This window comes from Triticum urartu, chromosome 1A, assembly GCF_056163025.1.
Source record: "Triticum urartu cultivar PI428250 chromosome 1A, HENAU_Tu73, whole genome shotgun sequence".
NCBI lineage: Eukaryota > Viridiplantae > Streptophyta > Magnoliopsida > Poales > Poaceae > Triticum > Triticum urartu.
Genome location: NC_141873.1, coordinates 199,721,594 through 199,748,076, shown reverse-complemented (window position 1 = coordinate 199,748,076; position 26,483 = coordinate 199,721,594).

Here is a 26,483-nt window from a genome sequence, read left to right as displayed (position 1 = left end):
ATTTGTAAGCAAGATAAATGTATCCAATTTAGGCAGCATCATATTCTCATGAACATTAGAATCGTTACCAAGAAACGAGAGTACCTGATAATTCAATTGGCGTGCGCGAGCTCTAGTGATTGGTCCAGTATGTACAACATCAGGGGATGTGGGTGTAACAATGGTATTGATGACCTCATCAATCCCTTTACCTATTTTCAGGACACACACGCAGATTTCCCTTGGTTAAGGCATATCAAATAGCCTTCTGCTTATTGCACTACTTGTATAAATGTGCTTTAACGCACCAATGAAATTATAATGGGTACAGTTTGTGGCCCAAATAGAATCCGTACACTCTGGTACTTTTTCTTATTTTTCTTTTTTGATAACTTTATCAAATAGAATCTGTACACTCTGGTATGTTTCAAATTTCCAGGGGCTTCATAGCGCCCCACAATATGGCAACAAAGTCCGAACACTTTTTACAGTATAGTTAGGCACCCCGAATTTAGCGCTATATGCATTGGCTCTGAATCATGTCTTTGGTCAATAGTTGGGTTGCCCGGCTCCTGTGCTTGCTACCTTACACTACAAAAAAATACACTTCTGTGGTGATACGTGTTTCTCACAGTATGTCACGTTTTCTGTCATGCATGTATATCCATGACAAATTTATGACAGAATCAAGATAGTCATACCTGTGCTATCGTAGAAGTGTTCCATGACATTACCAAAATTATCATCACAAAAGTGTCCACTTCCATGATGATAAATCACGCATCACAGAAGTGCTTTCGTCAAGGGTGACCGACACGTGGCATCCACCGTAACGGAACGCCGTTAAGCTATCAGGTCCGGTTTTGGATCCGATAAACCGTTAACAGCCCGGACCAATTGGGGATTTTCCACATGTAAAATCATCATTGGCCGGAGGAAACACGTGTTGCCTCACCGTTGGGACAGATGTCATCCACTCATTGGACAGGAGGCGCCTATGATAGGTTGACACGTGGCACGGCCCAACAGTGGCCCATTCCGGTGAAAAAGGCCGGCCCAGTAAAAAATAGTTGGACGGCCCATATAAGGCCTACTTGTGTCAGGTCCATTTAAGTCCACGGCCCATACGAGATGTGCCAATTCGGCACGTCAACGGCCCGTTAAAGATTTGACACTATTGCAGCCCATCGTCAGTTCGAGCCCGTTAATAGCCTGCTATATATTTGGGCTCAATATCGGCTCGATGAGATTTCGTCCTGTTAACGGCCCATTCAGTGGATGGGCCAATTTTCACGATGTACATCTTTCGGCCTTTTAGCGAACCATTTAAATATGGGGCTAATTTTTGGCCCGGTGTGTCTTTCAGCCTGTTGACGGCCCATAAATCAGTTGGGCCATTTGTAGTCGGACCTGAGTTTTGGCCTTTTAGCGACCCATTTAAGTGTTGGGCCAATTTCTGGCCCGGTGTGTCTTTCAGCCTAGTGATGGCCCATATATCTGCTGGGCCATTTGTAGTCGGACCTGAGTTTTGGCCTTTTAGCGGCTCATTTTCAGTGTTGGGCCAATTCCTGGCCCTTTGTGCCTGTCAGCCTGTTAACGGACCATAAATGAGTTGGGCCATTTGTAGTCGGACCTGAGTTTTGGCCTTTTAACGGCCCATGCCCTTCATGGTCCAATACCCGCCCCGTTTCTCTTTCGTCCTGCTAAAGGCCCACAACACAGTTGGGCCATTTACGATACGACCTGACTTTCGGCCTCTTAGCGGCCCATGCTCTTCATGGTCCACTACAAGCCCGCTGTATCTTTCGGCCTGCTAAAGGCCCACGGTATAGTTGGGCCATATGTAGCCCGAACTTAGTAACGGCCTGTTAACGTCCCGTGAAATCAATTGGGCCCACCTGTTGCCCACTTCGATGTCAGCCTGGTAACAACCCGGGAGTTAAGAGGGCCGACCATTAACTTTCGTCCTGGTAACGGCCCATTAACATAAGCATGTGGGCAAGTTCTTGCTGCTTTGCTACACTATATCTGAAAACATTGATCAGTTGTTGTGTCGCATGACTCTGCACCTCTGGTTCCGCCACCATTTCCATAATTCCTTCAGCCATTAATTGGTTCACAAACATACATTTTTTCTATTGCATTCGAGACAAAGGATACTAAACAGATTCAGATGTCGATTTTGGCAGGCTTGTATTATTGATAGTGGAGAGTGTCTCGACCAGTGCATCATAACATAAATTAGGAGGGGAACCAAACAGATTAATCATGAGTTATTGGCATTTTACCTAGCCTAGATTTATTGGAAAGAAACAATGGGGTTGCCTTGCTATTTTCAGCGTTTGTCTTCTTATCTTCAGCAGCCTGCACCAAATTAAGACACTAGCATTGCTATCATTGGCCAAGTCAGATAATAGGAAAGCAACATTGGCACAACGAACATTTGGGCAACTAGCCAACACCAAATTAACATAATATGGCACAGCTATCATCAGCCAGGTAAGGTAATACGAAAGCAACATTGACACAATGAATGAATGGGTAACCAGAGCAGCACTACAATTCAGTAATGTGCATGATATGAGATAGTACACTCATGCAGCTCAGTATGCAAAACTACCAGGCAGTTTTCTTTACAAAAATCAACATTGGCACCTTTAACATTTTGCTACAACTAATTTTAGATCAAACAAAGGTTGGATTCACGCTGATTAACAAAATACATGTTGATGTAAAAATATAGCGGTATACAATAGGTACTTACATCAGCATTGGAGCACAGAGAATTCCCGCAAGATATTTTCCTCGAACACAATCCCAATGAAGGAAATCTTCTATCATTTAACCTTATTTTCTAAAAGAGAGATGGGTAAGAAACATGTAGAAAATATGATCAGAATGCTATAAAATTTCATGATGCGAGGATACGCACGTGCTTCTTAGAATGGAGTTGACATTCTTTTGCTGGACTGGAGTGGACTAGTTCTTTGGCCATTGGAATCTGCTTATTATTAATGGGAGTTGGGTTTGTCTGTGCTGGAGCAGTATCTATGAAAAATGGAGTTGGTTTATTATCTCCTGGCATTTGGATCTTTTGCAAAGACCTGGTTTATAACCCTTCAGATTCTAACATAGCCGTCTTCCCCTTGCATGACTTATATAGAAGAATGGTGCTTCAATTATAAAACATGCTACAGCAGAGATGAAATAGGTACTTAAGAATAGAAAGGCATGACATATTGACATGTATTCCCTCCATCCGGAAATAAATGGATGGGTCTAGGCGTATTTCAGTTCTAGATACATCCAGTTTTATCCATTTATGCGACATGTAATCCGGACGGAGGGAGTATGATGTAAGAGCTAGGGATATGACAGGACAACACAGTAAAAACACTGAAAACCCACTGTAGAACCAAAGTAATCAAACCCACTGATATGAGATAGTACACACATGCAGCTCAGGATGCAAAACTACCAAGCAGTTTTCCTTACAAAAATCAACATTGTGGCCTTTCCGGCCTGGTACTTACATCTGCATTGGAGTACGGAGAATTCCTGCAAGAATCTTTCCTCACAGATGATACCAGTGCAGAAATTCTTCTATCTGTTAAGCTTATTTTCTAAAAGAGAGATGGGTAAGAAACATGTAGAAAATATGATCAGCATGCTATAAAATTTCATGATGCAAGGATACGCACACGCTTCTTAGAATGGAGTTGACATATTTTTGCTAGACTGGAGCGGACTAGTTCTTTGGCCACTGGAATCTGCTTATTATCAGTAGGAGTTGGGTTTCTATGTGCTGGAGCAGTATCTATAAAAACTGGAGTTGGTTAATTATCTCCTAGCGTTTGGATCTTCTGCAAAGACCTGGTTTGTAACCCTTCAGATTCTAACATAGTCGTCTTCCCCTTACATGCCTTGTATAGAAGAATGGTGCTTCAATTATAAAACATGCTACAGCAGAGAGATGGAATATGTACTGAAGAATAGAAAGGCATGACATATTGACATGTATTCCCTCCATCCGAAAAAATGGATGGGTCTAGGCGTATTTCAGTTCTAGATACATCCTTTTTATCCATTTCGCCAACATGTAATCCGGACGGAGGAAGTATGGTGTAAGAGCTAGGGATACGACAGGACAACACAGTAAAAACACTAGTTGAATTTAAAACTATATGCTAGCAGAATACGTACAGAAAAAATTAAGGCAACATACACGTGTACGATTGGGAAACTAAGATGGCATTGCAACAGAGCACTAGAACAGCACTTCAATGTAAAAAACATGGTATGGTAGACAGATGAAGTACATACTGATGAATAACAATGCATAAGATATTCAGAAGCATGATGTCCAAATTTAGCAGATGACATTGTGATAGAGTAGAATGACAGTACTTGAATTTGAAAACATGTTATCATGAATGGAATAGGTACTGAAAAACAGGAAGGCATGACATTTTTACATGCATGATCAGCATGCTAAGCACATGGCATTGCAACAGAGTAGATACACTCCAGGACATTATATGCATGTTGTACCCATATCACGGGCCAAGTTAGAGCAAGGACCTTGTGGGGTGAAGAGGATTCAACATCTTTTTGCAAGTCTTCTGAAGAACTGCCTTTACATGTTCCATCATACTTGGTATCATTGACATCAAGTTTATTGGCCTTTACATTTCTCGGTGAGGTTCTTGTGGATATATCAGTGTGTGCAATTATATCTGACATGCATGGAAGACAACTAGTAGTTAGATTTATGTAATGAGTGCCTGTAGGAGACGATATAAATAGTAGGAGTGGGGTTAACTAGTAGCAACATGTCTCAAAAACTAAAGGGAGAATACAGATGAAAGCTACAGAATATGTATCGTTTGTACTCGAGATTAACTAGATGGCACACAAAAGTATTAAAGAACAACATAGGTAATACTAGAAGTGTTATAGTACTATAATCACCAGCCTGTGGGATAGCATTGGCTGATGGATGATAACTATGGAACAACGTTACCTAAAGAACAAGTATCTTAGATGAACTATGGAACAACGTTAACTCTTGACCAAGACCTGTAAGAGATCAGCGTGAATATACAGTGAAATGTGATAATCTATTTTCCATGCTTAGATGAATAACAAAGCCATAAATGTTGCACACAAGTAAGATGAGGGTACAACCTATCTGGCCGCCATCCATAGGAGTGAGCATCATGTGCTGACTTGTCGATGGCCCTGCAGTTGTTGTGGTTGTCCATGTCGGGCACGCGCATTCGATGGTGGGAACTGTTGAGTGGGGACTATAGCTCCCTTCTGGTGTATGCTTCCCTTGTTGGAGCAGCTGTGGTGAGTCGGAAGACGGTGTGGCTGAAGATGCTGATAACACATAATGTTAAGAACAACACATCTCTTTGATCTGAAGAAATACACTAAGAGATCAACAATAAGGTATGAGAGTGGTCACATGTCTGTTGACTGAGACTAAATTGGGGTCACATGATTTTATTTTATTTTGGTACTGTCCGATCTACGCCGGATGGCTTGATGGTCGTCTTGTGCCTCCCGGCTGAGACTGTTAGGAATCTTCCCTGAAGAGCTAGCGACCAACGGCAGAGCAGCTTGCCTCCGCCGTCCGTGGCCTCGGCCAAAACCCTGCTCCCCGCCCCACCGCAATGCTGTGGTTGTGCCGCCCCCGGGCCAATCCACAAAGACTCCCCATCATCCAGATCCGGCGGTGGAAGTACCTTGAACCCACGCAACTCTAAGACAGACATCTAAGCACTGCTTCCGCGGAGAACTTGCGGCCCCGCACCCTTACGTTAGACACCAGCCATCCGGCACCCTAGGAGCTCCGCCGCCTCAAGGGGTGCTGCTTCCCATTGGGAATCGATTGGCCCAGAATAAAAATTCAGACAACTAACGCCTAAATAAAGTGATTTGTGTAGCGACCAGACCACAAACAGTCTGATCTCTGTGCTCCGGTGTCATCCCTGGATCAGTAATGCTGACACCACACAGTACTCGGAGGATTTATAGCAGAGTAGCAATCACACACTTATTACATCGAGTGTCTCAAAAGAGAACTTATTACAATAAATATGGCTTAAGGCCATCTAATAACTATAACAGCGGAAGGCTTGGAAGATAAGTGAGTCCATCAACTCCAACGGCATCACTGAGTATAGAACCACGACCTAAAAACTCCATAATCGTCGTCTAAAAAGTCTGCAACATTAACGTTGTAGCCCGAAATGGGTCAGCACATGGAATATGCTGGCAATGTAACACATAGAGAGTAATGGAATGAAACAGCTATACTATATGCATATTTGGCTGGTGGAAAGCTCTATGGTTATAGTTTTGCGTAAAGCCAATTTTTCCCTACTTCAAAGGAATAAATTTATTTAACTAACATGGTGGTTGTTAAACATTGAGAATGGTTGACAGCATTCTCAATCCCAATTAAATATCATCATTAAACATAACCCAACAAAATTAATTTAGAGTAACATGTTGAGATTCACATGAAAATCCAAGTACTAGATACTCAAGATGTCCATAACCGGGGACACCGCTAACCATGATTAGTTTATTACACTCTGCAGAGGGTTGCGCACTTTTCCCAACAAGACTCGATCGCCGCCGTTTGGTTTCTGGCACTACATGGTGTTTGAGAAGACGGATGACCGAGACATAGTCTTTCAGAACAGCTAGCACCTTATGATGGGTAGACCGTACCACCTACATCCCCTACATCTGCTAGTCTACCACTGTAAGAGTTCGCACGACTTAGTCAACTATGTTAGAGCCCATAATAGCTTGTGGCTGCACACGGAAGTTTCTAGTATGAATAGTCACATGATCCCTTTGAGCTTGGGTGGCGGTCCAAAAGAAAACAGGCAAGTCCTGGAATACCCAGGTGCCTCAATCCACCCAGATATGTGTTTAAGTTACCACCTTAGACAAACCATTAATTAACAATCTCACATCTGTCATGGATTTCACTCACCCAATCCACGTCTACTAGCATAGCATGGCATAATACGCAAACGTAGAAGTAACTCCCAAAGGTTTGATAATAAACAGGTAATAGGTACTACCTCATCTACTTCCCATCCCACAATTTAATTAGATCCTAATCATGCAATGTGTGAGGATTGATCTAATGCAATAAAACTAGGTAGTAGAAAAGGTATGATCGAAGTGTTACTTGCCTTGCTGATGATCCAGGAAACCTAACGATTCGAAGTAACGGGCGGCGCACTCCGGGTATTCTATCGCAGACAAACAAACAAGCATACAATAAGTACTCATCTAATGCACGGGTAAAACTCAAATAAGAGATCTAACCAGAAAGTTCAACTTAAGAACTCCGGTTGGCAAAAAGAATCAAATCGAACGAAGCAACGAAAATCAAACGGCGAAAGAAAACAACTTCGTTCTACTAATCTGGATCTAGGGCAAATTTTACAGTAGCAAAATCTTGTTTAAATTGGTTAAACGGATAGAGGGTTTCGAGACGAATCCCCAGGCGCTTGAATCGCCTAATTCCAATAAACGAGCGAAAAGTTAAACTAAAACGAAAATCGGATCAGGAATCGTGATCAGAAAAATCACGGATTTAATCCGAGAAAAAGAAAAACGACGAACGCCGAATTTTTTTTCTCTTTTTTTTCGGCACGGAAAACAAGGCGTGACGAACCTCGGGCGACGGGATCGTCAGCTCCGGCGGCACGCGCGGATCGAGGCGAGGCTGATGGGCTGGGGCGGCTCGGGGCGGCGCTATTTAAAGGCTGCCCCCGGGCGGTGTCCCGCTCGGGTACGGCCCAAAGTCGGTTCGTTTTTTTTAATTATTCCGCTCGGAAGAAAAATAAAAAGAAATACTAAACGGACTACAAAAATTCTGAGATAAATTTTCACGGGCTTCTAAAATCAAGCCGCACAAGGTGAACATTTATTTGGGCCCTAAATGCAATTTTGAAAAACACACATTTTTCCTAAATTCAAATAAAACACCGGAAAACTCCGAAATAAAATCTTATTTGATTTTATTATTAAATCCTCAATATTTCTTTATTTTGGGAAAGTCATTTTATTCCCTCTCTCAAATTTTATAATAGAAATAATTGATGATAAAATAAATAAAATCAAATGATCCTATTCTCAAAATTTGAGAGAACTCAAATATGAAAATAACGAAATCCCCAACTCTCTCCGTGGGTCATTGAGTTGCGTAGAATTTCTAGGATCAACCAAAATGCAAAATAAAATATGATATACATGATGATCTAATGTCTAACATTCCAAATTGAAAATTTGGGATGTTACAAACCTACCCCCCTTAAGATGAATCTCGCCCTCGAGATTCGGGTTGGCTAGAAAATAGGTGAGGGTGGTCCTTGAGCAAATCTTCCTCTCGCTCCCAGGTGGCTTCATCCTCCGTGTGATTGCTCCACTATACTTTGCAAAACTTGATAACCTTGCCGTGAGTAACTCGGTTGGCAAACTAGAGAATCTTAACTGGTTTCTCCTCGTAGGTCAAATCGTTATCCAACTGAATAGTTTCCAAAGGCACTGTGTCTCTCAAGGGTATGTCAGCCATCATCGCGTGACACTTCTTTAGCTGAGAAACGTGGAACACATCATGAACTACTGACAATCCTTCAGGCAATTCCAACTTGTAGGCCACTTCTCCCATACGCTCCAAAATTCGATATGGCCCAACAAATCGTGGCGCTAATTTCCCTTTAATTCCAAAACGCTTTGTTCCTCGAAGTGGAGATACTCGAAGATAAGCTCTGTCTCCGACTTCGTAAACTGTCTCCTTGCGTTTAGAATCCGCATAACTCTTCTCTCTAGACTGGGCTACCTTGAGCCTATCGCGAATCAGCTTCACCTTCTTTTCAGACTCTTTAATCAAGTCAGGACCAAACAACTGGCGGTCTCCAACTTCGTCCCATGACAATGGTGTCCTGCACCTCCTTCCGTACAAAACTTAGAAAGGGGCCATCTTTAAACTGGTTTGATAACTATTGTTGTAAGAGAACTCTGCATATGACAAATTATCGTCCCAACTAGATCCGTAATCTAGCGAACAAGCTCTCAGCATATCCTCCAAAATCTGATTGACTCTCTCGGTCTGTCCATCTGTCTGTGGATGAAAAGCTGTACTGAATTCTAGCCTGGTTCCCGAAGTTTCGTGCAACTGCTTCCAGAACTTTGAGGTAAACTAGGTTCCTCTATCTGATACGATACTCCTTGGAACTCCATGCAGACATACAATCCTAGTCATGTATATCTTTGCCAACTTAGCACTGGTATAAGTGGTCTTTACTGGGATGAAATGAGATACTTTCGTCGATCGATCAACTACAACCCAAATCGAGTCATAGCCTGAACGAGTCCTGGGTAATCTCGTGATAAAATCCATGCCTAACTTATCCCACTTCCATTCGGGTATCGGCAATGGTTGTAACAATCCTGCCGGCTTCTGATGCTCTGCCTTTACTCTCTGACATACATCACAAACTACTACATACTCCGCTATATCCTTCTTCATTCCGGTCCACATCTTGGTATTTCCTGGGTGAATTGAATACGGTGAGTCGTGTGCCTCTTGCGAAATCAACTTCCTGATCTCCGGGTCATTGGGCACATAAACGCGGTCTTCAAACCATAAGGTGTCGTGCTCATCCCCACAAAATCCTTTAGCTTTTCCTTTGCTCAGTTTCTCTTTTATAGCGGCAATCTCTTTGTCAGTTTTTTGAGCTTCACTGATTCTATCCATCAAAGTTGACTGAATCTCCAATGCTGCTACATAACCTCTCAGAACTATTTCCAAACATAGTTCACGAAGATTTTCGGCTAATTCCCTTGGTACTTCTCCCATCATTAACGTATTGGCATGGCTCTTGCGGCTTAATGCGTCTGCTACTACATTAGCCTTTCCAGGATGATAATGCAATTTCATATCATAATCCTTGATAAGCTCCAACCATCTCCTTTGTCTGAAATTTAACTCCTTCTGTGTGAAAATGTACTTCAAACTCTTATGATCCGTGTACACCTCACAATGATTTCCAATGAGAAAATGTCTCCATGTCTTCAATGCATGCACTACGGCTGCTAACTCCAAATCATGCGTAGCAGAATAGAACTCATGAGGCTTCAGTTGTCTTGAGGCATATGAAACAACTCTCCCTTCCTGCATAAGCACTACTCCAAGTCCTCGACGTGAAGCGTCGCAATACACCTCATAATCCTTGGTCTGGTCTGGCAAAATCAACACTGGGGAGGTAACCAAACGTTTCTTCAACTCCTGGAAACTAGCCTCACACTCCTCAGTCCATATGAACTTGGTATGCTTCTTTAACAACCCAGTCATAGGCTTCACAATCTTTGAGAAATTCTCAATAAATCTCCGGTAGTATCTTGCGAGTCCAAGAAAACTCTGGATCTCTCCAACTGTTGTTGGGGCTTCCCACTTGGTCACGGTTTCAACTTAGCGGGATCTACTGCTATACCTTCTCCAGATATAACATGTCTGAGGAATCCTAATTCCTTCAACCAAAACTCACATTTGATGAACTTGGCATATAATTGATGTTCTCTGAGCTTTCCAAGTACCAAACGCAAATGCTCCTTATGCTCCTCTTCATTCTTCGAATAAACCAGGATATCATCAATGAACACTACGACAAACTTATCCAAAAACTCCATAAACACTTTGTTCATCATGTTCATAAAATAGGCAGGTGCGTTAGTCAGACCAAATAACATAACGGTATACTCATACAACCCATACCAGGTGGTAAAAGCTGTCTTCGGAATATCCTGTTCTCGAATCTTCAACTGGTGGTATCCTGATCGCAGATTGATCTTGGAAAATACCTTAGCTCCTTGCAATCGATCAAACAGATCGTTGATCATTGGTAGCGGGTACTTGTTCTTGACCGTTACGTCATTCAATCCTCGATAATCGACAACCATCCTTAACGATCCATCCTTCTTCTCCACTAGAAGTACTGGCAATCCCCAAGGTGAAGAACTCGGGCGAATATATCCCTTATCCAGTAACTCCTTAATCTGCTTCTTAATTTCCACCAAATCCTTTGCTGGCATCCTATATGGTCTCTTCGATATTGGACCTGTGCCTGGCAATAGCTCAATCAAAAACTCAACATCTCTATCGGGTGGCATGCCTGGCAACTCCTCAGGAAATACATCAGGGAAATCCCTTACCACTGGTACTTCCTCCTGCACAACTCCTGTTAGGAAATTTACTTGAGTCCTCTTTGGCACATGCCGGGATACATACTTGATCCTTCTCCCTTCTGGGGTGGTAAGCAAAATTGACTTACTAGCACATCCAATATTCCCTTCATACTTTGATAACCAATCCATGCCTAATATCACATCCAATCCTTGAGATTCCAATACTATTAGGTCTGAGGGAAAAACATAGTTACCAATCCTTAATGGTAACCGATCAGACCATAGACTAGCCACATACTCTGCTCTAGGCGAGGTTACTAACATGGGTGACCTAAGGGCTTGGGTTGATAGGTTATACTTATCCACAAATCCCCTTGAGATGTATGAATGCGATGCACCAGTATCAAAAAGAATGAGTGCAATAAATGACTTAACCAAAAACTTACCTATTACTGCATCGGGCTGAGCTTCAACCTCCTCCACGCTAACGTGGTTCACCTGTCCCCTTTTGAAAGGGTTCGGCTTCTTCCTAGAACTTCCATTGCTATTTCCATTTTGTAATTCAGGACATTCATTGGCATAATGTCCTGTCTTCGAACACTTAAAGCAAGTGACTTGGCTTAGGTCCTTCTTGGCTGGGGTTGAGGGGTTGGTGCGGTTCTGGCCATTGCTTCCTCCATTGCCATTACCATTCTTGGTGCCATTTTGGTTGTGCGAGCTACCTCCTCCATGGGTATGCTGAAAATGTCCTCCCGGTCTAGGGGTAAAACATGGCTTCTACTGAGCTCCTGAATTGTACTTTCCTTGTCCATACTTCCTCTTGCAATTCTCAATTTGCTGCTGCTTCCCTTCAATCATAAGAGCACGATCTACCAACTCCTGGTAGTTGTTGAAGGTTGCTACCATCAACTGCATGCTCAACTCATTATTCAGTCCTTCCAGAAACTTCTCTTGCTTAGCTGCATCTGTAGCGACGTCATCTGGTGCATAACGTGCTAGCTTACTAAATTCCTCCACATACTGGCCAACTGTCCCTCCTCCTTGGCGCCAGTTGCGAAACTCACGCTTCTTTGTGGCCATAGCTCCTGCTGAAACGTGTGCAGTACGAAAAGCCTGCTGAAACTGGTCCCATGTGATAGTGTGAACTGGGAAAGTGGCTGTGAAATTCTCCCACCATGATGCTGCGGGTCCTTCTAGCTGATGTGCGGCAAACTTCATCTTCTCCGCATCTGTGCATCCTGCTGTGGTCAACTCCCTATCTGTCTTGCGGAGCCAATCATCTGCTACTATCGGCTTGGTGCTACTGGAAAACACCGGTGGATTCGGCCTAAGAAAACGGGCTAAGTGGTCAACAGGTGGTGGTGGTGGTGGTGGCGGGTTGTTGTTGTTGTTCCCCTGATTCTGATTCTGGACTAGCAACTGCATCAATGTGTTCTGTTGCTGGATCAACTGGGTGAGCTCCGGTGGAAAGGCAAATCCGGGGTCATGTCTCGGAGGCATCTGAGGGTTTAGAAAAGATGAGATATAAGAATAGAGGGGGTCTAAATAGAAAACACTACCCATATGCACATGAGGCAAAACAAACAATTCACTTCATTCAATCAAACATAGGCATACTATCGATCTAACTATCGCAAAAGTGCTCGGACTACTATATTTACATGGTGGACTACTACTACTGATGAGGTGGTCTACTAGAAATATTCTACGGTCGTTGACTCCATGATATCTGCTCCAGCTTTATCAACATAGTCATCATCGCTACTATCTGCTTCCGAGTCAGTGCCGTCGATGATGATGTAGTCTTCCGGGCTAATTTCCTGGGTTCTTCGTCTTCATCTACTGGCGTAGGGCCTCCCATAAATATTCCAATCTTCTTGATCAGGTCGTCATTCTTCTCCACCAATACTTCAATTTCCTCCTCATAATCTTCACATGTAGCCTTGAGTTCTTCCTCCAGTTCCTTGATTCTAGTCTTTGCCTTCTTCAGATCTATCATGTCGGCGCACATCTGGTTCTCCTGTCGTCGAATGTGCTGGTTTAACTCCTGGATAAAAGCTGTGATTGATCTATCCTTCCTGGTGCTGATCATCTCCCAGTGCTCCTCTCGGCACCCACAAATCTGGTAGATAGTATCCTTGAGATCCTTGCGGTAGACTTCTCCAATGCGTCCCATGGAGATGTGAGCTGCCATGCTCTTTCCTAGACTCCAAGTTGGTGCATCAAAAGAAAATTATATGGGCTCAGTGACTGGCATGAACGTCCTTCCTGGAACTTGAACTTGAATCACCCAGTGCTCTTCTTCAGGTAAAGTGGCGTTGTAGGTTCCGGTGAAGATTGGTATTCCTATGTTCAGGTATCTAGTGACTTCCTTCAAGTGGCGTCCAAAGGGTGTATCTTCATCCGGTTGTGTGAACTTGTTCCTTGCATCCGCCATCCTAAAGAGTAGAAAAGATGAGAGGTCAGAAGAGAAGAGAGTGAATAGTGATCTAGGTCTTGTGCTTAGGGGTCGTGTCCTACAGTCAGCGTGTGCTCTGATACCATCTCTGTAGCGACCAGACCACAAACAGTCTGATCTCTGTGCTCCGGTGTCATCCCTGGATCAGTAATGCTGACACCACGCAGTACTCGGAGGATTTATACCAGAGTAGCAATCACACACTTATTACATCGAGTGTCTCAAAAGAGAACTTATTACAATAAATATGGCTTAAGGCCATCTAATAACTATAACAGCGGAAGGCTTGGAAGATAAGTGAGTCCATCAACTCCAACGGCATCACTGAGTATAGAACCACGACCTAAAAACTCCATAATCGTCGTCTGAAAAGTCTGCAACATTAACGTTGTAGCCCGAAATGGGTCAGCACATGGAATATGCTGGCAATGTAACACATAGAGAGTAATGGAATGAAACAGCTATACTATATGCATATTTGGCTGGTGGAAAGCTCTATGGTTATAGTTTTGCGTAAAGCCAATTTTTCCCTACTTCAAAGGAATAAATTTATTTAACTAACATGGTGGTTGTTAAACATTGAGAATGGTTGACAGCATTCTCAATCCCAATTAAATATCATCATTAAACATAACCCAACAAAATTAATTTAGAGTAACATGTTGAGATTCACATGAAAATCCAAGTACTAGATACTCAAGATGTCCATAACCGGGGACACCGCTAACCATGATTAGTTTATTACACTCTGCAGAGGTTTGCGCACTTTTCCCAACAAGACTCGATCGCCGCCGTTTGGTTTCTCGCACTACATGGTGTTTGAGAAAACGGATGACCGAGACATAGTCTTTCAGAACAGCTAGCACCTTATGATGGGTAGACCGTACCACCTACATCCCCTACATCTACTAGTCTACCACTGTAAGAGTTCGCACGACTTAGTCAACTATGCTAGAGCCCATAATAGCTTGTGGCGGTCCAAAAGAAAACAAGCAAGTCCTGGAATACCCAGGTGACTCAATCCACCCAGATGTGTGTTTAAGTTTCCACCTTAGATAAACCATTAATTAAGAATCTCACAGCTGTCATGGATTTCACTCACCCAATCCACGTCTACTAGCATAGCATGGCATAATAAGCAAACATAGAAGTAACTCCCAAAGGTTTGGTAATAAACAGGTAATAGGTACTACCTCATCTACTTCCCATCCCACAATTTAATTAGATCCTAATCATGCAATGTGTGAGGACTGATCTAATGCAATAAAACTGGGTAGTAGAAAAGGTATGATCAAAGTGTTACTTGCCTTGCTGATGATCCGGGAAACCTAACGATTCGAAGTAACACGCGGCGCACTCCGGGAATTCTATCGCAGACAAACAAACAAGCATACAATAAGTACTCATCTAATGCACGCGTAAAACTCAAATAAGAGATCTAACTAGAAAGTTCAACTTAAGAACTCCGGTTGGCAAAAATAATCAAATCGAACGAAGCAACGAAAATCAAACGGCGAAAGAAAACAACTTCGTTCTACTAATCTGGATCTAGGGCAAATTTTACAGTAGCAAAATCTTGTTTAAGTTGGTTAAACGGATAGAGGGTTTCGAGACGAATCCCTAGGCGCTTGAATCGCCTGATTCCGATAAACGAGCGAAAAGTTAAACTAAAACAAAAATCGGATCAGGAATCGCGAGCAGAAAAATCGCGGAATTAATCCGAGAAAAAGAAAAACGACGAACGCCGAATTTTTTTCTCTTTTTTTAATTATTCCGCTCCGATGAAAAATAAAAATAAATACTAAACGGACTCCAAAAATTCCGAACTAAATTTTCACGGGCATCTAAAATCAAGCCGCACAAGGTGAACATTTATTTGGGCCCTAAATGCTATTTTGAAAAACGCACATTTTTCCTAAATTCAAATAAAACACCGAAAAATTCCGAAATAAAATCTTATTTGATTTTATTATTAAATCCTCAATATTTCTTTATTTTGGGAAAGTCATTTTATTCCCTCTCTCATATTTTTGTGATAGAAATAATTGATGATAAAATAAATAAAATCTAATGATCCTATTCTCAAAATTTGAGAGAACTCAAATATGAAAATAACGAAATCCCCAACTCTCTCCGTGGGTCATTGAGTTGCGTAGAATTTCTAGGATCAACCAAAATGCAAAATAAAATATGATATGCATGATGATCTAATGTATAACATTCCAAATTGAAAATTTGGGATGTTACAAACCTACCCCCCTTAAGATGAATCTCACTCTCGAGATTCGGGTTGGCTAGAAAATAGGTGAGGGTGGTCCTTGAACAAATCTTCCTCTCGCTCCCAGGTGGCTTCATCCTCCGTGTGATTGCTCCACTGAACTTTGCAAAACTTGATAACCTTGCTGCGAGTAACTCGGTTGGCAAACTCGAGAATCTTAACTGGTTTCTCCTCGTAGGTCAAATCGTTATCCAACTGAATAGTTTCCAAAGGCATTGTGTCTCTCAAGGGTATGTCAGCCATCTCCGCGTGACACTTCTTTAGCTGAGAAACGTGGAACACATCATGAACTCTTGACAATCCTTCAGGCAATTCCAACTTGTAGGCCACTTTCCCATACGCTCCAAAACTTGATATGGTCCTACAAATCGTGGCGCTAATTCCAACTTGTAGGGTGCGACCTATCTGGCGGCATGGTGAAGTAGGCTTGTCTAGCTACCAAGTCAGTGAGGCCGGCGAGGTTGCGGTGGTCACCGGCGGTAGGGAAATAGCGATGTCGCGACGGTCGGCGGCTACGGGGAAGCAGCGCCGGGACTCTGGATGGATCTGAAGTGGGAGCCGCTCCGATGCCATGAACAACAACGGGGGTGAATCGGCTCTGGTACGGTTCACGCGGCCGTCGCCGAGGCAGCTCCAGCAGCACGGAGTAAGAGGTACACGGCCTAGTGCACGACGGCAAATGGATAGTGTGTCCGGCATTAGGGAGGAGGGCGGTTGTGAAATTGGTGCGGTGGGGGCGCCATGGAGGAGGGGCTGAGGTTTCGCGGCTCGGGATAAAGGAGCTTTCGGGGAGAAGGTGATTTGGCGCCCACGAGGTATGAATGGAGGGGGAATTGGGAGAGGAGTGGAACCATGTTTTATGGACGCATTTGTCTGAAATGTGAGGGGGAGTTACAGCTCTACCCCTACCTTTCGACTTCTCGGCCTGGGTCTGTGTATTGAGGGTCGGGGATAGTAGAGTAACTTTGCTTCTCCCCAAATAGTGGGCGGGAGCGATTTCGGGCGAGGAGGGCATGTTTTGAAATATAGTGGGCGCGAGAGATTTCGGGCGAGGAGAGCGTGTTTTGAAATAGTGGGCGCGAGCTATTTCGGGCGAGGAGAGCGTGTTTTGCCGACCATGGTTTATGAATTATTCGGCAAATGTCATTTCGGCCAAGGAGAAGGCGCGCTTGGATGAAGTTACGAAACTACCCTCAATGCACAATGGGCCAATTAATGTCTCTCCCATATAGGACGGTAATTTCGCGTCTCCCATTTATTTGCTCGGGCGAATTCCATCGAGCAGAGGATGTTTAACGGTTCGTTCAAAATTTGGGAGAACGAGCATCCACGTATACCTTACCAAGTCAATTCGAATCAAATTTAGAAATATTAGCTTGCCACTTCTTTTTTAGATGGAGAGATGATTCTCGGGAGTAATGTGTTTTTACATTCTTGTTGCTAGCGATTTACTATATGACAAATAGTTGACCCACTCAAAAACGGGAATCAAACCCAAAATGAAATATATCGATTCAATGAAATAGCTCGTTCACCAGGTCAAAATAGTGAACTAAATCCAAAATTGAACACCTCAATCGAATAGCATGTTGTACAGTATTATAGTACTCCACGAACATGTTGAAAGTCAAATTAATGAACTTGTTTGATATATGCATATATCCGTTCATGTGTGGATTGCAGACAACATGTTCTCCAATTTAAATATTTGAATGCAAGTTTATATCGAAACATGGTTTATATCAGTCTTGATGCATAAAACGTGACCTCCCCCTCTCCCGGACTCCTGCTCTCTCTCTCTCTTTCTCGCCGACAATCTTCAATTCTGTCGCACGCATCCAACACACAAACCTTGTTGGTCCTCTCTCCATCTCTCTCTCTCTCTTTGTGTGTGTGTGGGGGGGGGTCTTTCTAGTTCGCATGCATATATACTCCATCTATAGGTCTCTCCCGCACACTATGTATGATTCTCTAGTCCAAGCTAGATATCTTGGGTGCACTCATCGTACGCACACAAATTCCTTGGCTCGTTGCCCGTAACTCTCTCACGCACCACTCTGTCGTCTCAAAGCTCTTCCCCCCTCTCTCAAACTCTCCATCTATCTGGGTCACACATACACATGCATATCTCACTCACATCGATAGGCCCATCTAAAACTCTATCTCTCTCCCTTGTTCTCTCTCCATCTCACACGCACACACACACAATCTCATGCTTAGCTAGCCAAGTATGATGGTCTCTCACTCAATTGTAGGCACACGCAGTCCCCCTATATGTATATGACTAGCTAATATTCGTCTCCATCACAAACATGTGCATGGTCTATCTCGATTTCTCTCAGGGCATCTTTCTATCGCGCACGCACCTCCCTCGATCTCCCACCCATATAGTCCCCTCGCGATCTCGAGGGGGTCTCTCTCTATCACAAACACACCCTCTCGCCCTCCCCATGTGTCCATGTTCTCCATGTGTCCCTCTCGACCTTTGTTCCTTGTTGGCCAGACCACTATTGGACATGTGCTATAGCGGTGTCTCTCTCCGTTGCAAACAATCACACACTAGCTATCTTCGTGTATCTCCTCGCCTCGCTTTTCTATCTCGGAGATGCATGCATGATATGTTCGCCTAAGAAATGAAAAAACACACACTCTATCTCTAATTTATCATTTCTTGTCACTTTCTCTTTCACACACATACTGTTTTTGCACACTTACTCATTCTCCTTCACACACACTTGATCCCTCTCGACTTAGGCACTCTCCTCGGTCCATAGCATATTGATTTATTGAAAAGTCAAACATCACAAAGTTTGACCATGTACGTGGAGAAAAACAATTACATCTGGAACGGCAAAAATATACCATTAGATTCACCATGAGATGTAGTTTCGTATGATGTATCTTTGGTATTGAAGATATAAATGACACTTGTGTAAACCTAATCAAAGTTTCCAAAGTTTGACTTCTAAAAAAATTACATGCACTGCATTATCGAGCGGATGAAATATCTCTTTCCCCCTCTCAGCTATCTAATGCACCACTGAGCCTTATCGGGGCTCCTCAATCTCTCTCAAACTTTATATCTCCCTAGTTCACACATACACATGTCTCGCTCGCGCTATACATATAGACCATCCTACACTCTCCGCCCTTGTTCTCTCTCTATGTGACACGCACCCCCCTAATAAGTACCATAATCCCTCACTCCATCATAGGCGCAAGCACTCCCCCCTAAGTATGATTATCTCTTACTAGCCATCAGGAACACATGTATTGTCTCCTTCCATCCATACGTCTATCTCGATATCTCTCGGGGTATCTTCTATCATGCACACACCTTGTCACTTGATCTCCCACCCATGTAGTCCCATCACGATCTCCAGGGGATCTCTCTATGACAAACATACACTCTCTCCTCCCCATGTCTGCATTTTCTCCGTGCGTCCCTCTCGACCTCTCTCCCTTGTTTGTCAGACCCCTCTTGGCCACGTGCTAGGGGTTTTGCTATCCCGGTTACAAACAACCACACACTATCTCCTCATCCTTGCTTCCGTCGTCGAAGATGCATGTGTGATATGTTTGCATAAGACACACATGTTTTTTCTTGACTTTTATCGAGTGTTGTCCATATCTCTTTCACACACGCACACACACTTTTTTCACTCACTCTTTCTATTTCACTATCTCTCTCTATCTCTAGTTAGGGACTCTCTCACGTCCATAAGCATATGGATGTTTTGAAAAGTCAAACCTCAGAAAAGTTTGACTAGGTATATGTGGAGAAAAACATTTACATCTAGAAAGATCATTAGATTCATCACAACATGTACTTACTTCATACTACCGTTTATCTTTGGTACTGTAGATATAAGTAATTTCTTTATAAACTTGGTAAAAGTTTCAAAAGTTTTACTTTTAAAAAAATGTTGGAACTACATTATCGAATGGAGGGAGTAGCTCTTTCTCTCTCTCTCTTTCTTCTATCTCTCATGGGCCTCCCCTCTCACACGAACACTCTATACGGACAGATTATACGCTCACTATGTCAGCGTATAGCTCCGTATATTGTTTAGTTGACCGGTCAACCAGCCCACATGCTGCCTTGTCAGCTCGTGTTTTGTGTCTTTGTGTGCTGGCCCATGTGGCAGTGGGTGAAAATAAGTAAACTAGAGGCCCATCTGACACGCGGTGAAGTAAACAAAGTTGAAACCACTCGGGGTAGCACCCCGCACACTAGTAAATTGAGGGCGCATTGAGGACACACTTCTTTCGCGTGGAGGACGCACTCGCGCACAATTCACCACTACGCGGCGACATGCACAGAAGGACGCATCGTGCACACCCAGTGCACAACACACACCAGCACACGTGTACACCGGCGTCGCCGCCGGTTGAGATGGACGGCGAGGCAGCCAACAAGTGGAGGCGGCTCGAGCCAAAACCGCATCCGGCGAGCCTAGACTTCATCAGCAGCCTCCCCGATGACATGCTGCTCATCATCACCAGCCTCCTCCCCACCAAATCTTCCATGCGGACCGCCCTGCTCTCTCGGCAGTGGCGCCCCCTCTGGCGCTGCGTCCCCCTCAACCTCACCGTCGACAACTGCCTCTGCGGCGGGGATTGCAAATGCATGGCCGTAGTCTCCAAGATCCTTTCATCGCACCATGGGTTAGCCAGACGCCTTGACATCCACATGTTCAGTACCAACTGCAAGGTCCAACCCAAGTTTGACAGCTGGTTCTTATCCCCTGACCTAAATCAGCTCGAGGAGCTCAGCTTTGAAGTTGGACGATGTCGTTCTCTGCCGCGCTCCGCCTCGCGCCAACGCTACGCCACGCCAGCTTCACCTCCAGCTATTTTCCCCAGATTAATGTCGCGCCCGCCCTTCTTCTCCCTCAACTCAAGCAGCTCAACCTCTTCAACGTTGTCATCTCGAAGAAGGCTATGGAGCACCTGCTCCGCAGCTCTACTGCGCTCGAGTACCTTTGTCTTGAGCAGATCCACGGGTTCATTAGCCTCCACATCGCCTTAACGAATCTCCAATGGATTTATGTGTCTTGCTGGCCCCGCAGCAAGACATCAATTGGGAAGAGATCACTCCAGCTGTTCCATGTTATGGTCATTGAGAATGCGCCTTTCCTTGAGAGATTTCTTGTATCAGATCTAGAAGGTCCAACAAAAATAAGGGTCATTGACGCGCCGAAATTGACAGCGTTGGTGCACTCGTCTGCCAAATTCTCCGAATTCTTTATTGGATCCGCAATCGTTCAGGTACAGCAGACATCTTCTTCTCCGTCTTCTTGAAATTCACATTTTTAAATTTCTTCTTGATGTATTTACGCCCGTCTTCCAGAAAATGATTCCCACAAGCTTGAACCAGTCTATGCGCACAGTGAAGATCTTGGCAATAAAATCTATCGGCCCCAATCTGGATCAAGTTGTTGGATTCCTTACATGCTTTCCGTGCACGGAGAAGCTACTCATCGAGGTGAAACTTCTTTCCTATTAGTAAAAGGTAATCACAACGTAGCTTAAATTTTATGTAATTTTCACAAATTACGATGACAAGTGTAGTGTTCAAAACTCCATCTACACACTGCACCGAAAGAAATGTTTTTAGTATTTTTTCTCACGTAATCACCTTCATCGTGTTTTTTGTTGTGCTATTATAGTAGCCTAGGCTATTCATAGTGGAAAGTAACTTAGACTACTCCAGTAACTCTATGGTTACCCTAAGAGCAAGTACTACCTCTATCCTGGTTTACTCTTCCTATTTTGTAGTATCAAAATTTGACCATAGATTTAACTGACAAAATGTTAATGCATGTAACTAAGAACTATATCATTGGATTCGTATTTGAACATAATTTAAAATGGTGTAATTTTTAGTGACATGCATTGGCATTTTCTTACGTAAATCTATGGTCAAAATTTTATACTAAATAAGAAGTAGTACAAAAGTGGGCTATAACGGCCCTCCACCGTGTAGCGTAAAACACGTGCCAAATTCACTTGTGATGCATTTGGCATCGATGCCCCTCCATTGCTAACCTGGTGCCCCAATCTGGATCACCTACTTTGCTCCGGTGCCAAATTAATAACTCACGCAATGAAAAAACACTTGCGTGGGAGAGAGAGAGAGAGGACTGAGGCAATAAGAAAACACTTGTTTGCGAGAGTGAGAGGCTAGTGTAGTTGGTTTGATTGATTTGTTTATACATGTGGGTCTGTGTGCACAGCGGTGCCAACTCTCTCACATCGCGAGAGCGGTGCCAAAATCTTTTGATTTGACATCGATGCGTATTATGTGGCATACTTTTGCGAAATATGGCATCGGCCACATAGTGGAAGGCAACAAATTCCCAAGCTCTTCACGTACTCGTAGGTAAATGAGAGGAAAGAGAAAGAGAGAGATAGAGAGTGAAAATATATCACAAGCCAGCCAACCCTATCGTATGAGCAAATGATATTGGTACCTCTTGATGACACGGCAATCTTATAGAACCAGCTGCTCTAATATGTTCTCTTCTTTTGCAGATAAAAAAGACCCAAAAGTGAAAAATGTGTTGCACTATAGCAACCTAATCGAATGCCTTGATCTCCATCTTACAGAAATTGATTTGATCAACTACCGAGGCAACACATCTGAGATTAAATTGGCCAGGTTCTTTGTTCTGGAGGCAAGTGTGCTCAAGGTAATGAGGTTTGGCGTTATCTGGCGCAACAATGAATGGCGTGTTGATCACCGCAAGCGTATGTGCCTAAATGACAAAGTCTCCATAGAAGCTGAATTTGTTTTTGAAACATCAAGTGGCCAGAGACTCGAAAACTTATTTGCCCATTAGTGACTTGTCAGGGCGGTGGATTTTAGTTTGTACAAAAATATTGCATCCACCTAAAGTAACGAAAGTTCTTACGTAAACTTCCTAGTAATTCTCTCTTCGTGGGTGCAACATTAGTCCTAACATTTGTAATGTCAGTTTGAAACTTGTAATATTGCCGTGTCCTATTCTTGCATTTTCAAAATCCTGCGAATCAAACAGGTCCTGAGTTGGTGATGATGTTGTTCCTGCCATCTTTCACTAATTGCCATCGGATCTAGATCTGACGCATACAAACCAAACTTCTCCAGTTTTGCAAAAAGATGCCCGCACTTGTTCCCTATTTACAAACAACTCCTTGTCTCTCACAATCAGCCTTATCTCCTCCCCACTACATCTAGAAGGCCATGGAAAAATCTGGCGTGATGGCCGCTGCCAGCGCCATCCACCCCCCAATCTTGGTGTTTCCTGCAATGCACGGGCATCTATGCACGAGAAATTATGTCGAACACGGCTAGTTGTAAGCAGGCTAGGTGTACAGCCATGATGATAATGACTGCAGACGGTGAGGCTGACTATGGTATGCCCAACACAGCGCCTATACTCAGGTGTCATCTCTGGCGTAGGGTCTTGTCACTTCACTATGAGGAGCAGCACGTAATAATTTGACCAACCGGTAGTACAGTGCTACTACATTGGCAGTACTACTGCTACTAGTACTAGCACCACCGTCTGGATTTAGTAGTACTACCACATCCATCTGGATTTAGTATTTGACTAGCAATATCTAGTAATGCATGTCACAAAAAATGTACTACTCCCTCTGTAAATAAATACATGGTGTATTGTTTTATTCCTATCGGCGAGATAACTTAATGTCTTTTTGCTACTTAATAGGATTACATGCAATGAACTAACCACTACATGTGTTGTTTGGTAGTCTCAAGTCATTGAAAGCATGCAAGGGCACGGAGGGGGACGCAGCTTCATTGACTTACTGCACCTGCCTTTGGGTGTATGACACGTGAGCCTAACGGGTGGCTGGCCAACCTGTCATATAGCCAAAGGCAGGTGCAGTAGAGGGGCGAGGAGTAGATGGCCAACACGCACGTGAATTCAACGCATTCTGCACTTCTCAAATAAAGGCTCCCGCCAGTCCAATCTACGAAATCCTACGCACCTATGCACCTAAGGGAAAGAGTGATCACTCCAATCACAAGATCAGTTGACTAGAAGCTTGACCCATGGAGGCGATGAGCGCGAGCATCAGCCGGCTGTGCCAGATGGTCCACGACGCCGGCCTGCGGCCCGGCACCAAGGAACGTCTCCAGGTAGTGCTTGAGGCCGCCAGGGCGAGGGGCCGCTTGTATGACAGCTTCATGTCCGTGTTCGACGAGGTCCTCGTCGGCTTCCTTGACAAGTTCACCCGTCAAGAAGCTCGCGAACGACCTTGACGTACGCCTCTAGCCCACGCGCCCAGGCTCTGCGATGCCTGCCACCCTCAATGGCCTCTATGGTGACAACCTCTTCAACGCACTGGTGGCCTTGCGATTGCCCGCCGTCGCGCTGGAGAATGTCCACCTCGAGGTCGCACTCGCCGCACAGCGCCTGGCGCAGCAAGACACCATCGACATAATCACCCACGTCTACGTGCAAATCGTCCACAAGGACTACTACATGCAAGAGGAGGGAGATAGGATGCTGGCCTTCTTGGACCGCAGGGCAACCTTGGACAGCATTGTTCAGAAGCACGTTGAGCTTGCCGCCAACGCCACTGCTCCTCACACGTTGGTTGGTGACTCGGTGCACTAGGGCGTGAGGATGTCATTGATGGATCCATACATATCTTTATCTTCCCGTCAAATCCATGTAGCAGTATATGGTACTCCTAGTAATTATCTTACCTTTCGCATCAACTTCATAATTTTCCTACGTACTCCATGCATAAACCGCGCCAGAACCAAACTTCTCATTACTCTAGGGAAAATTGTTATTTCTATCTATCGGTCGCGCCATGGAGCAGAACCAAATTTTACAAGTTACAAGTTCAAAAGGAAAAGCCTGTTGTGTTCACGTCGCACCCCCACACGGTTGGTCCGGCACGCCGCTCAAGGGGGAATGTGTGTTGTGTTGCATTTTCACTTACAAGTGGGACTGCAGTTGAGAAAACCGACTATCGGCAAAGCCCCACCCCGCCCACCACGCGATGGCTGAGAAAATAGGAGGGAGAAGAGATGGCTGTAGCACGGACTCCAAGAAAATTGGTGTCGGATGGGACTCGTGTGGGCGGCATGTGTCGTACTGCTAGACATGAATGGTAGTTATGGTCCATGCCACCCCACAATATTGAGGTGCTGGTTACGTAGAACAAATTTCCTGGAGTCTGTCCTCAGCCCTCCTCTATCTCTCTTCTCAGCTAGCCAGCAGACGCACGGAGCCCATCGTCTGTTTGCTCATATGTGGTCCCACATGTCAGTGAAAACGCAAGAGGACCCACTGAACCTGCACATCTTTCAACTCGACGTGCTGGTGATGAAAAACAAATCCAATAAAGATCTTCGGTGGCCGCTTTTGGAGTTACTCAAGAGAAATAAGATTCTATTTACAGTTTGACCCAAGATGCACATCACGTGGCTTCAACTACCACTCTATTTTCTTGCATGCCACGACCTGGATGATGGATGTCCCACGTGTCGGCAAAAGGAGGAAGAACTCGACCAAATCTTCGGTTGTGCTCTCGGATTAGACTAGTTGTGTTATCTTAAAATTTTATTGTGTAGAATGGATGCAAGTTTTGGTATTGGGAAGAAGAGTACAATGATATATTGATAGAGCGCAATTTAGTAGATTTCTAGCACTTTTAGCTAGCATAGAGGCTACAGATGAGACTAGTGCACTTGTTGATAGAATAGAGGCTAGACACGTCTACTTGTTTACACTTGAAGAAGAAAGAAGCACGCAGGATCGAGCCTCCGCAGATCAACAATGGATGCATCGAGAAGGCACTAATCCAACTTACAGGAGAAGTTATGGAAGTTGGATATCTTCTAAAATGTATTATTGTGGTTCTTGTTTTTCTAGTCAAAATTTTGGTGGTGTATTTCCATGTACCAAAAAATCAATGATGAAAAAAAGATATGTGTTTGCAAGGAAACATGTACGAGGCCGGGATGCGTCCGTGCGTTCGGCGCACGGCCACTACATCCGAGAAATGGCCCGGACATGACCCCATTGCCCTACCCAAATTGATAGAATCCAGGCAAAACAGAGGTCCGTTTGGGGTCGTGCGTTGGAGTTGGCCTTACATGTGGGACCGCAGTTGAGGAAACCGACTATCGGCAAACCCCCACCTCGCCCGCCGCGCGATGGCTGAATTAGAGAAACAACGAGGTTGAAGAGATTGCTGTAGCACAAACTCCAACAAATATGGTGTCAGATGGAAGTCATGCTGGTAGCTTGTGACGTACTCCTGGACGTGAATGCTTGTTCTGGCCCATGCCAGCCTACTACTCCTACTACTTATAGTAGTAGCATCGAGGATTCGAGGTGCTGGTTACGTACAGCGAACACATTAACATATGTCCCACCTCACACTGTGGCCAAATTTCCTGGAGTCTGTGCTAGGTACAATTATGTATTCGGAAAATATTTTTTTTGCCTTGTCTTAACAGCCACTCAGAGAAGCGACTCGAAAGCCATTCATAAATTTAGTAAGTTTATCATAGGC